Source organism: Mirounga angustirostris, unplaced genomic scaffold (assembly GCF_029215605.1).
Source record: "Mirounga angustirostris isolate CCGP_5_RB_7025 unplaced genomic scaffold, mMirAng1.0.hap1 SCAF_11, whole genome shotgun sequence".
Lineage (NCBI taxonomy): Eukaryota > Metazoa > Chordata > Mammalia > Carnivora > Phocidae > Mirounga > Mirounga angustirostris.
The window spans coordinates 78,508,878-78,519,011 of NW_026991719.1; positions in this window are offsets into that span (position 1 = coordinate 78,508,878).

Genomic DNA, 10,134 nt, shown 5'->3' on the forward strand with positions numbered 1-10,134 from the left:
CTTGTGCACACCCTGATATAGTTATAAAGGGGAAAAAAAGTAACTACATAAACATTGAATGAATGAATGATTGAACAAACAAATGATCAGAGACCATGTAGGCTGGAAATGTGAATTGCTTTCATAACATTTTTTTGATAAGTTCATAAGTGACAAAGTCATAAAAAGACCAAAGATAATATCCTATTTAAAAAAAATTAAGATGTATTATTAGTCCAATAGAAGGTGTACCATTACTATGTTACAGAAGCAGTGAAAGAATTTGTATTAGTTTGTACTAGTTCATAGCAGTAATTTAAAGATATAACTTTTTTTTTGAAGTTTCTAGTTTCGTGCTTTTTTTTACATAAAAAAATTACTAAAGCTATTTCTGATGCTTGTTTGGGTGGATTCCTGATTTGAAGTGCCATATAGATTCTGGTCATTTTCTATGCTCCTAACACAGATTGCCATCAGCCATAAAACTCAAAGCTGCCAAACTTCCTTGAAGAACACAAATAGAAAGTGATCTGTCAAATGTTATAAATGGAAGTACCTAGTTTGGAATTACAAAGGCCAGTTCAAGTTGGAAAGTAAATTTCCCAAACCTTAAAGCATTTGCAAACATTCACTGATGTAGTGACAATACAACCACAAAATTAAGCTTGAGTTTTTTATAAAAATCCATTTGATACTTACAGTATAGGTGCTGAAGTTTCATTTAGAGAAATTGCTAATAACTCTTCTTTATTAAAATGTAATTAGGCAGTAATCACAATCTCTGACATTTTGGATTTATATATTCTGTAAATAAGGAACACCTTTATATACTAATTGCTTAGTTCTATTCCTGTGTGTCCCTCCCACCCACCAATAAGCTTTACTTTTTATATTTATGCTGTTTTCTAAGACACAGGCCCCAGTGCATAATAGACACATAAGACTCCAGTATATGCCTCTATAGAATCAGATTCCATTCAGAAGAGGTTTCCTTCTTTCTGTTCCTTTTCTTTAAAACAATTATTTGTTTTATTTTTTATTGCAGAAGTAACAGCTCTTCATCAGCAAGGGATTTGGCACTTCAGGAATATAATACTTTTCATATAGCATTCCATATAATATTGCCTTGCTGCTGCTCTGTTTTTACTATATAAGTTTAGCCCACATCCGCTGAAGAGGAGATGTGGAAAAACCACACATTTGTCAGTTGAGTCCTGGCATTTGATTTTTAGACATCCCTCAAGCTTGCAAGACAACATGCTGTCAAACGTGAGAAGCTCAGTACATCTAACACAAAGAGTTCAAGGGCTGACTGCTGAATCTAATCTAAGTGCCAGGTTCCAAAGACTTTTCATACCTGGGCTTTGCTGACGGGCTCTCATCTATAGTTCATCTGTCCTTTTCAATATATGTACAGTAGCAGTTGGGGCTGTGCAATTTTCCTTCTCCAAGAAAGGTATTGATTGCTTGGGAATTATTGTCAGCATTTTAAAATAAAATATGCTTTACTTTTATCATCAGAGGGAGAAGTATATTGTACATTGTAATTTACTGCTGCTAACTCTGGATCTGCAGGTTTGTTGCTTCAGTGATTTAGTGGTTTCTCTATGGATAGTTTGTTACATCTCTAATTTGAACATATATCTGCAGCATGTGTTTAATGTTATACAGTTTTCAGCGAGGCATGAAGGTTTTGGCACTGCAAAGCAGAAAAGTGAAGAGATTGTGTGGCTCTGAGGACTGGTCATGTGGTAACTGAACTAGTTGGAAAATCAAATTCAAAATCACACCAACACAAAGGTCATAGTGAGAAAGAATAGCTGGGTAGAAATCTCTGAGAGAATACCAGTGGCAAAAGCAAACTTGCAAACAACCTAACAAAATACCCTACACCAACAGAAGAGTAATGAACTTAGTTCTCATATGTTAATTACATGTTGACAGCGAAGTAAAATGTCATTTTTTCTTTAATCCTCAGAGTGGCCTCGTTAGTGCGGACAATATATGGCTGTGTCAGGAGCATGTCACCTCTTTGGGATTCTAGAGAAATGCATTTTTCTTTTTTTTTTTTAAAGATTTTTTTTTATTATTTTTTTTTATTTGACAGAGAGAGAGAGAGAACAAGTACGCAGAGAGGCAGGCAGAGGGAGAGGGAGAAGCAGGCTCCCCGCTGAGCAGGGAGCCCGATGCGGGGCTCGATCCCAGGATCCTGGGATCATGACCCGAGCCGAAGGCAGCCGCTTAACCGACTGAGCTACCCAGGCGCCCCCTTTTTTTTTTTAAGATTTTTTTTTTATTTTTATTTATTGAGAAATGCATTTTTCAAGTGGTGATCTGCTAAGGTGGGAGGTCACTATTGGAAAAGATGTTATTTAAGAATTCTAAGGGGGCACCTGGGTGGCTCAGTTGGTTAAGCACCCGACTCTTGGATTTCGGCTCAAGTCATGAACTCAGGGTTATGAAATCAAGCTCCACGTTGGGCTCCATGCTGGGTGTGGAGCCTGCTTAAGATTCTTTATTTCTCTTTCTTTCTGCCCTCGAGCCCCCCTCTCTCTCTGAAAAAAGAAAATAATTCTAAGGAATTCACAATAGGAAAAATTAAATTCCCTTAAAATATATTTAAATAGCAGGAGAGATATTACATGGGTAAACTAAAGAAAGGGAGATAAATATACTAAAAATGAAAAAGTGAAGTAAAAGCAGACATTTGTGAATGTAAACTAAAAATCTCAGAGTTCGGGGATATCCTTTGCTGTCTGATCACTTGTTTTGCTCATCTCTTTACCCTTTACGAGGGTTTGGGATGAGCCATTCAAATAACAGAGCATTTTCTCTTTTATTTGAAGTTATTATAATACTTGCAAATAAACTGTTTGCAGCATCATAGTCTTACAGGCTCTTTCTGTTACCAAGGCTGTGAAGGGGCCTAATTCCTGCTTTTCCCTCTCTTCTTTGTGTCATTTCTCTCATCCAGTCCCATATGTCAGACAATCTTAGACATCAATTAACCACAAAACACGTCTTACCCAAATGCGAATTGTCCCAAGGCATGGTTCATTACTCATCTTGAAAAGCTATTGTAAAATGTACTAAACCTGATTTTGTTGCCACCCAGATTACTAGAAATAAATAATTAAATGCTGAGGCTAGGGAATAAATGTGCCTTTTAAAGGAAGAAACACCTGTGCCAGATAGGCTATGACTCACACCAGGATGAGACAATAGCAAGATATCCGCCTGTCGGGAGTTTGCACTATTTGTGTTTTCTGATATTTTCAATAAACTGCTTCCCACTTCTAATTATTTCTGAAGAATAAAATGAATTTTTGAAATCCCTCCAGCTTTTAAAACCAACCCTGATTTATGAAGCTATTTGTTCAAAATATCTTTTTCAGCCTGTGTAGCCTTAAAATATTCCAATTCCAAACCACAGAAGATTCAAATAGAACTGTCAAATCTCACTTATTCTTTCCTACCAACCCTTAATCTGCTACTCTGTATGCTCTGCAAGCACAGCTTTGGAAGCCAATAAATTAATATTTGAGATGTTTAGCAGTCTGCTCTGTTGCAGCTCTTATATCTTTGAGGACACAATATACAGTAAGATTTTATATGGGGAATAAACAGTCTTCGCAGTAGATGATTTCAAAACTTGAGTGCTTTAGCCCTTTACTAAATGCAGTAAATTTGAGGTAGATTGTAAGCCCATTCATACTTTGGCTTTTAGAATACCTTACAACTTTCAGCAACTACAAATCATTATGCAAATGCAATAGAATCATAGTTTGTGCAATAAAATTCCTATCATTTTCAGGAAAAAATAAAATGTATATTTCTTTATGTAGGTTAATCATAAATATGTGTCTGCCAGCCATTTTTTTCACCTAATGTAGCACCCAAAATTTTACTGTATTAATTCATTTGGTATTTATGACGATCATGGCTTAATACAGACTGAAACATCATAGAGTCCACTCCAAAAGATTCATTGGCTTCCTTAAAAGCTTTTATAGCATCATCCTACTAGGTGTATTAAAAATAAAAAGTAGGTTTAGAGTAACTGTAAATCAGCCATTTAATAAGATTTGAGAATCCTACATAGAGAGTTAGTGATATCAAGGTGTTTTTTCTCAACATTAAAAAGAAAAGGTTTCTAAGAAAGTTTATAATGGAATGGACTGCTAGAGAGAATCAGAGCATGGGACTTATTGGGCCAAATTCATTTCAATGCATCTTAACCTTCATTTTGCCTGCTGTGTCACTATTCTGTATTAATATACAGATGAAATCCCTAAGCAAACATTAAAAAACACATTTTATAAGATGAATTATCTTCATTTCTAAGCCAATTCAATAATTAATTTATAAATCTATTACAAACTTAACAGCAGTATGCTTTTGTTTAACTTCATAACAGAAGATATTCCGTTCTTACACACTCCTTTATATGTCATAGCTTCTGCTGTTGTATTTTACATAATCTAAAATTAAACATTTTTTGTTGATTGGTTTATATTGAATAATATTTTTGGTTACTCTGCTTGAATTAAGCAACAGGGTAAAATTTATGTACATGATGGTAGGACGAAAGGAATTCTGTTCTTCTTGCTAAAAAATATTGGTTTTAGTTGGTATTTTTCAGTCAATGATACTGCAATGATTGCTGGGGTTATAAAATATTGGTGTATATGCACAAAATTAATCAGATTTAAAAGAGTCTTGATGCAAAGTTCTGGTGGAAATGATTCATGAGAACTTATTCTCTTCTGTTGTATTCATTTACCCTTGTAAATGAAATAAATGTATCCCCAGTCTATCTTCACTAATTTTAATTTGACTCACACTTGATAACCTTTCTGCTAATGCTGCAACATTCCATAATAATAGTCCAAAATATCGGGCCGTTTACATTAATGTTATTCCTCTTTTATGGGCCATCTTGCAAAGCATTTTATAATGCAAACTTTAGTGTTTCAGTTATATATTTATATTTTATTAGCATTTTCTACTTTTGTAAATTGTGTAACTATTTGGCCCTACTATATCACTGTGTCCAGAACATAATACTTCATCAAACCCTAATCCTAAAGTTTGTGGAACACACTGTGGGTTGACACCGTTTCCAAGTGCTCCTATCTACTTTTTGAGCTGTTACAGCATCCTTCCTTCCTTCCTCCCACTTTCCCTCCCTTCCTTTTTTCCATTGTTTCTTCATCATTTTCTCCCTTTCTTCTCCTCCCTTTCCTCCTTCTCCTGTGTCTCCTCCTCCTCCTGGTTTTCCTCCTCTTTTCTCTTCTTCCTAATGGTCAAAGCCCCTTTATGATTGAATACATGGAATCTTGGTTCTTTAAAAAAAAAAAATAGAGAACAAGTACCTTAGCAAGTGGGAAAAATTAGAAGAAGAATCCATATGATAAAAGAATCTATAACAGATAAATCCAGTAAGGTAAGAAATAGTCTATGATTTTTTTTTTCCAGTACCATCTTAGATCCAACAAAACAGACTCTGCTGAACAGACTCATAGAGTGGTTTCCATGACCCCACTTCCTGGTATCTACACCAGTGTGTAATCCATCCCTTTGAGTATGGGCAGGATTGTGACTTGCTTCTATCAAACAGAATATGACAAAGGTAGTAGGTTGTATCTGATTACATGCACATGATTATATAAGATTGTAGCACCCATCTTCCTGGAGTTTCTTCTTTACTGGCTTTAAGGAAGTAAATGGACATGCTGGGGAACACAACATGACAAGTAACTATAAATGACTTCTAGGAGCTAAGGATGACTTCCATCTGACAGCCTACACATACAAGGGCTTACAGCCAACCGCCAGCAAGAAAATGAGGCCCTCACTCCCCCAAACCCCAAAAAACTGAATCCCACAAGCAAATTGAACTTGGAAGTAGATCATTTCCCAGTCAATTCCCATATGAAACTGAAACCCCACCTGACACTTTGAATGCAGCTTTGTGAGACCTTGAGGCAGAGAACACTGCTGAGTTGTGCCTGGACTCATGGATCACAAAAATTGTGAGATAAAAAACGTGTTGTTTTAAGCTACTAATTTCATGGTAATATTATGCAGTAATAGGTAAATAATACAGACTCTTTCCTCGGGCCACACACACAAATATACACACGCACACACATACTCAAATAACCATATTACAGAACACATGCGTCACTCAGGTTCTGGTGCTCTATTCAGGCATAACAAGACCTATAAATCTTAACTTCTGCTTACATGACTAACTGTTCAGACTCTAGGGAATCACTCCACATCTCTTTCTTAATGTACTTCAAATAAAAGGCAATTGCATCTGGGTCCCATAAGGAATTTTTGGGTTGCCAAAATCAGAGAAGAGCACTACTTCAGGGTATGGGGAAGATTTATACAGAAGTGCTTAAGAGAAGAAACAAAATAATTCATTTGCCCATCCTTATTCTTAGATAGCATGAATACAATAGATATTGCTTAATGAAGTATCATTTCCCAGTAGTTCCCAGGAGTGCCAAATGTCCATTTTCTTACTTCATGTGATATTTTGATTCATGGTGCCAGAGCTACTCACAAATTAATATAGTATTCATAAAAGTTTCACAGAAGAGCTGAGGACTATATTTTAATGTTAATTAATTCATATTATTTTTAAATTTGTAAGTAAGCAGTTCTGTACATGATGTGTTATATTGGAAACTATATAAACATTAATCACTAGAATTGGTGTTACATCTAAAAAGCCATCACCAAACTCAAATTTACAGATTTTCTCCTATGGTATTTTCTAGGAATGTTAGAGTTTTGAGCATTAAATTTTAGGGCTATGATTCATTTTAAGTTAATTTTTGTGTAAGTTTTAAGATCTGTGTCTAGATTCATTTTTAGCATGTGAGTATCCAGTTGTTCCAGCACTATTGAAAATTATCCTTTCTCCATTGAATTGTCTTTGCTCCTTTGTCAAAGATCAGTTGACAGTGTTTGCATGGACCTGCACACAAATTTAAACCAACTGTTGCTGTATTTATATGTGTATAATATTTTTAAAATTGTGACTATCTTATTAATGATATGAATTTTAAGCCACCTATCTATCTTTTCTTCACGTGAATGTGGAGGATCCTGTTTACTTCAGAAAGTATATAAAAAAGATATGCAACCTGGGAAAGTTAAAATAATTTCCAGCATAACAAGCATTCAACACAAAATTGAAGCAACATTTTACCTTTTACAGGTAAGATGAGGCAAGTAGTTAGCTATATGCAGTATACAATCATTCACCTTATTTTCCCAGGCAAAAATAAAGACATTTGGAAAGTTTGCCCTTCCAAAATAAAGTGATTCTTTTTTTTTTTTGAAGATTTTATTTATTTATTTGACAGAGAGAGACACAGCAAGAGAGGGAACACAAGCAAGGGGAAGTGGGAGAGGGAGAAGCAGGCTCTCCACAGAGCAGGGAGCCCTATGTGGGGCTTGATCCCAGGACCCTGGGATCATGACCTGAGCCGAAGGCAGACGCTTAACGACTGAGCCACCCAGGTGCCCCAGTAAAGTGATTCTTTAGAGTGGTGTGAAATTTACCTTAATGAGATATGAGACCAACTATTGAAATGTTAATGCTATTAAATGTTTTTTTCCAGAATATAAGTATCTAACTTAAATCAATAAACTGTAATTATTGAGGTTAGAGAGTTCACTTCTATTTCTGACCATGATCGCCATCATAACCCTATCTTCTGAGAGTAAACAAGAGCTAATGTAAATGAATAAAAAGAGAAATGATAAAAGAGGGTGCAACTTGACGGAGATCTGCTAAATTATCATGATTTTGGATTATATTTCATTTAAATAAGGTTTTGTTCTCACAAACTTACAGCACACACTTTTATTGCTGTGGTTGCAAAATATTGCCTTAAAAACTCAATGAAATTATTTGAAAACCTACCCCTCCTTTTTCTCACATCATTCACAGACTTTCTAGTTAGAGCATAACAAGAGACAGTGGGTTGACATTTATCAGAAACTATGTGCATAGTTATGCTCTTTACACCCTCTTTCCTTTCTCTGCAATTCTCACAGTTTACCTGTAAAAGTTGAGTGTTGGTGAACTTAGAAATGTTATCGTGTTTTTCTGGTTTAATGTCAAAAACTACACTGAATACCAGAGCAAAGCTTGTCAGACCAGTTTACCACCCACAGTAAAGGAGAGTAACACTTTTCATTAAAAGTTTCAGAACAAGTTTACTTGTTCATTTTGGTTCACTGCGTCCCCTTTCTGTAGATAACAATATCGTATATCTTTGTCTCATGTCATAGCATACATTTTTTTCTCTGTCATTTACAGAGCCAAAATATTTTTGTGCTATTGGGAAGAAAGTCTGGCTTCACCACAGCTTACATGAAGCACTAGGTAAGTGCTCTGTGCCTAATTCCTTATATTCAAATGGAGTGTGTAATAATAATGGACTAATGAGGCAAACACAAAAGGAAGTACTTAAGATGAGTTTCTACTACATGTAATTCTGTACTCCCGACCTGAGGGAAAAGTGAACAACTCACTTAAGGGAGTTAAGATTGCAGGAAAGATAAAAGCAACACCACATAGGAAGTAACCTTAGACTGTTTTCACATATATTGGGATCTGTTGGATATTTACAGAGATTTAATCTTTTGTGTCAGTTGTTTATCCTCATAAGGGTTTTATAACCTCAAAAGAAAATATGTTCCTTTTTATTTAGTACTAACATAGAGGAAGTACTTGAAGTTAATATGAAAGAGCCTTAACCCCAGAATGAAGAAATAATTTCTTGCATATACAGTGCCACTTAATATTGCTGCTTCTAATGGAATAATGTTGTAGGTAAATTTTGCCTGTTAAATGTTGCCCTTGGAGTCTTTTCAGTGTAGATATCTCCCATCCCTATGTGGACCATGCTCCTTATGGGAGAAAAGCTTTGTACTATATTCAGCATTTTGTTGTCATGGACTTGGGTCATGCTGTAATTAAGCACCTATGCAATTGAGTTGCTTTTGCAAAATTTAACCCTATTCTCATAGCATATGTGAGAAGAAACATCCTGCTAATGGCAGTTTCACATGCTATAGGTCAGTACTTCGTCCATATTATACATCATTCTTTTGATTTTGAACTGGAAAGCACATTAGAGTTTGTTAATGCCTTAGTTACCCTAGATTACCATGGTGAATATGACTGTTGTTTTAGACTCTAGTAACTGAGACCAATTTTGGTGATTTACTGTCTGAGGTCAATTCAGTCCTTTAATCTAATTAATAGTCAACTATGAATGCAGGCTGTGGTTTCCCTAGGGTGGAGCTGTGACTTAGCTCTCAGTTTAGCCCTCAGGGAACCTCACCAAAGTCAAATTAGCCATGGGACTCCTGATTTAGGTTTTAGAAATTTGGAAAGGGGAATTTTTCATTTTTCTTGATTCTTTTTAATTGCTAAAACACTTATTTTTGTTACAACAAGAAAATATAGGTAGAATTGATAAAGGACTTTTTTTTTCCATTTTCAAGTTTTATTTAAATTCCAGTTATTAAAATAAATAAATAAATAAATAAATAAATAAATTCCAGTTATTTAACATACAGTGTATTGTTAGTTTCAGGTATAGAATTATTGATTTGTCACTTACATACAACACCCAGTGAGCATCACAAGGGTCTCTTTAATCCTTGTCCCCTATTTAACCCATTCCCCCACCTCCCCTCTGATAACCATCAGTTTGTTCTCTATAGGTAAGAGTCCTTTTCTTGGTTTGCCTCCCTCTCTCTCTCTTTCTCTCTCTCTCTCTTTTTTCCCCCTTTGCTCATTTGTTTTGTTTCTTAAATTCCACATATGAGTAAAATCATATGACATTTGTCTTTATCTGACTTATTTCCCTTAGCATTCTACTCTCTAGCTCCACCCATGTTGTTGCAAATGGCAAGACTTCATTCTTTTTATGGCTAAATGATATTCCATTACACACGCACACACACACACACACCACATCTTCTTTATTCTTTCACCTATTGATGGACAGTTTGGCCATTTCCATAGCTTGGCTATTGTAAATAATGCTGCAATAAACATAAGGGTGCAGGCATTCCTTTGAATTAGTGTTTCTGTATTCCTTGGGTAAATACCCA